The 3729-nt window shown below is 42.4% G+C and overlaps 1 non-coding gene across 1 annotated transcript; it reads left to right on the forward strand.

The window, feature by feature from the left end:
- Positions 1–2153: 2153 nt before the first annotated feature.
- On the forward strand, positions 2154–2263 carry TRNAL-CAA. Its single transcript has 2 exons — positions 2154–2191; positions 2218–2263. It is a non-coding gene; the product is annotated as a tRNA-Leu (tRNA).
- Positions 2264–3729: the final 1466 nt, after the last annotated feature.

The raw sequence follows: 3729 nt of genomic DNA on the forward strand, positions 1-3729 counted from the left end.
GTATTATAATAATAATAATAATAATAATTCAGAGTCCCATTTTTCCTAGATCAATTCTAGACCTGTGCCTTCATATACGTCAAGACTGACCTGCAGAATTATATTGCCTATCCACTGAATGGCTGAGCAATTTGATTGGGCGTCTTTGATCTACATTCTGTCTTTCAGAGTGACAGATAATGACCCCCAGCCGGAGACAGCTGCAGTCATCACATGCCCTAATTTGCACTCTTGCATATTAACATCAACATAGCACATCAGAGTCATTATCTGTCCCCTTTGATATGTGTAGTAAATCTTGTTTGGCACTAACCCCTTTGGTCAACAAACACCCTTTGATGTGTAAAATGGATTTGTTCTTGAATGCCTGTATGTAACACATATTTATCGTGCCATACATAAAACACAATATATGAAATACATACACATATATATTAATATTACAACAAAGGTTACAGGAACTGGAAAGCAGCATAGAAAACGACCACGAAGGGACCCAAACTCTCAAACTTCTGATACAAAGTCAGACAACGTATCCATTAGGCCACCATTTTTGCTTGGGGTTTGCGGATCAGTCAAACACTTGAAGATCACCTGGGCCATCTTCTTCTACTTGCTTTGTTCAAGCAGATTTGGTAGAAAGGTGCTGAAAAGTTTGACTTGGTGCAAAGGTCATGCTTTAAGAAGTGCATTGGCAAAAGGGCCTAGGTGCAGAGTGTTAATACAGCTTCTTGACAATGGTAATAGATCAATAGAGTACCACGAGTAGAGGATATTTGCAGAGGCAGCCAGAAATCACTTTTTGTCTTGCCAGGATGGCTGAGTGATCTAAGGTGTGAGACTTTCAGTAAGAGCTGTTTTTTACATTGTGTGGGTGTTCTGGTCTCCAAATAGTGGTGTGGGTTCAAATGCCACTTCTGACAAACAGTTTACACATTTAGCTTCAACTAGAATGACCACTTTCGTTGTGTTTTAATGCTACCGTGTCACTGACAAAAAAAATCCCAAAAGTTGGTCCTACATAAAGATCAAATTCTTGTGAAAACTCTTCTAGGCCAAGCTGTTAAATCTCTCCTTTAAAGTGGAACTTTAGTCAGAAAATTAAGTCCTGCTAGATCACTTCAGGTTGACCAATTTTGCATGTATAGTTATGTAAAACATTAAAAATAAGTGTCCATACACTTTAAAATCCAGTAATACACTGTTTCACCCTGCTCTGCACATACTCAGTTTCTCTCCCATTTTAGGCACTGCAGAGGCTGATCTACTGACAGCCTTAAAGCCCAATTTAAATCCTCCTATCCTTTACAGCCAAGAAAGCTGCTTCTGTTCAAACTGCAACTGCCATGGTGCTGCACATGTGATCATTTATGACACCAGCCATTTGATGGTTTGACAGTTTGGTTGAGAACACAAGCAAATATGAGTTATCAATCCAGGATTCCAGGATTGTAACTGTTTTTTTAAACCGTTAAATCAGTTGGTTTGGTTCTACTTTATGATTTACTGCTTTTTGAGGGCTCTGGTCTTCAGCAAGCCTTTCCTGCGTAGCTTCTCTCTTCCACCCTTTCTGCCGCTCTGTGCTGCTTTTGGTTTCTGGGTCCTTTTTCCCCAGGAACTCTGCTATGCGCGTCGGGACCCTTCGGGGTAAGACCGCGCTATATTAAGATAACTCTCAACTCAACTGAACTCAGCCAAATGGCAGCCTCCAGCAAGAAGCAAGTTGTTATAGGTAAAGTTTCGCTTTAAGTTAAACGGGGCAATAATTTGCAAGTAAAGGTCACAGGAACTGGAAAGCAGAATAGAAAACAACCAGGAAGGGACTCAAACCCTCAATCTTCTGATCTGAAGTCAGACGCCTTATCCTTTAGGCCACGCAGTCTTCTACTGGGCCACCATTTTTTTGGTGGGGTGCAGATTAACCAAACACTTGAAGATTACCGGGGACATTTTCTACTTGCTTTGGTCCAGCAGATTTGGTAGAAAGGATCTGAAATGTTTGACTTGGTGCAAAGGTCATGCTTTAAGAATTGCATTTGCAAATGGGCCTAGGTGCAGAGTGTTAAAACAGCTCCTTGACAATGGTAATAGATCAATAGAGTACCACGAGTAGAGGATATTTCCAGAGTCAGCCAGAAACCTCCAATTGTCTTGTCAGGATAGCCGAGTGGTCTAAGGCGCCAGACTCAAGAGTTGTTACTTTGGGTTGCGTGGGTGTTCTGGTCTCCAATTGGAGGCGTGGGTTCAAATACCACTTCTGACAATAACTTTGCACATTTAGCTTGAACTACAATGACAACTTCTGCTTTAGTCAGAAAATTAAGGCCCCTTTCACATTGGGGCGGGAGCCGCGGTGACGGTATAGCGCCGCTAAAAATAGCGGAGCTATACCGCTGGAATTGCCGTGGGAATCGGCCACTAGCAGTGCGGTATTAACCCCCGCTAGCGGCCGATAAAGGGTTAATACCTCCCGTAATGCAATGCGTATTGCCGCGGTTTCCTATTGTTTTAAATGGGAAGGAGCGGTGAAGGAGCGGTATACACGCCGCTCCTCTCACCACTCCAAATATGCTGCTGACAGAAGATTTTTTTCTCTCCCGCCAGCGCGTCGCTTCAGTGTGAAAGCCCTCGGGCTTTCACATTGAGTAGGCAGTGAAGGAGTTTTTCAGTGCTGTATCGCATGAAAAACTCCTCAGTTAAAGGGGTCTAAGTGCTGCTAGATCATTTCAGGTTGGCCAATTTTGCATGTATAGTTATGTAAAACATAAAAAATAAGTGTCCATTCACTTTAAAATCCAGTCATACACTGTTTCACCCTGCTCTGCACATACTCACTCAGTTGCTCTCCCATTTTAGGCATATTTAGGGACTGCTGAGTTTGGGAGGCTGATTTACTGACAGTCTTAAAGCACAAAACCCTCCTGCTCATGTGATAAGTTATGACACCAGTAGGGATGAGCTTCATGTTCCAGTCGAACTTATGTTCGACTCGAACATCGTATGTTGGATCGTTCGTCGAAATACGAACAAAACGGATAGTTTGCGCCAAATTCGAGTGACGCGCAACGGCCCATAATTTACTGCGGCATTGCGCGCTGATGATTGGCCAAGCATGCACTATGACCCACATGCTTGGCCAATCACAGCGCCATCAGTACAGAGAGCCGTAATTGGCCAAAGCCAGGGTGGCTTTGGCCAATTATGGCTCAGGGCTTTAGTACACGCCCCACACTATAAAAGGCCACCTGCAGGGCGGCCTTGTGTAGTGTGTTGCGGCGCTGGTTAGAGATCAGTGAGAGAGAGAGAGAGTGTCTTTTTTTCTAGCTAGATAGAGCAGGCAGGCTAGTCAGTTAAATTTACAGTGTGTAGAGGATATATATACATCCCAGGAGTTGTACATATATGTATACACTGTATAGTTTAGTTAGATTAGTTCTTCCTAATGTACTGGCAGGCAGTTGATTGTGCTAGCTGCAGTATTCTCACGTGGTGTATTGCCTGTGTCCTCTGCAGTGTGCACCATAAAGCTACACAGGCATACTATAGACACCCAGCAGGTACAATATTTAAAGGAATTTTAAAGGAATTTTTCATTTTTTATTTTTTTTATTTAAGCATCATTAAAATCACTGCTCCTGATTTTAATGATGCTTAAATTAAAATAAATAAACAAATGAAAAATTCCTTTAAATATTGTACCTGCTGGGTGTCTATAGTATGCCTGTGAAA

This window comes from Rana temporaria, chromosome 9 (assembly GCF_905171775.1).
Source record: "Rana temporaria chromosome 9, aRanTem1.1, whole genome shotgun sequence".
Taxonomy (NCBI): Eukaryota; Metazoa; Chordata; class Amphibia; order Anura; family Ranidae; genus Rana; species Rana temporaria.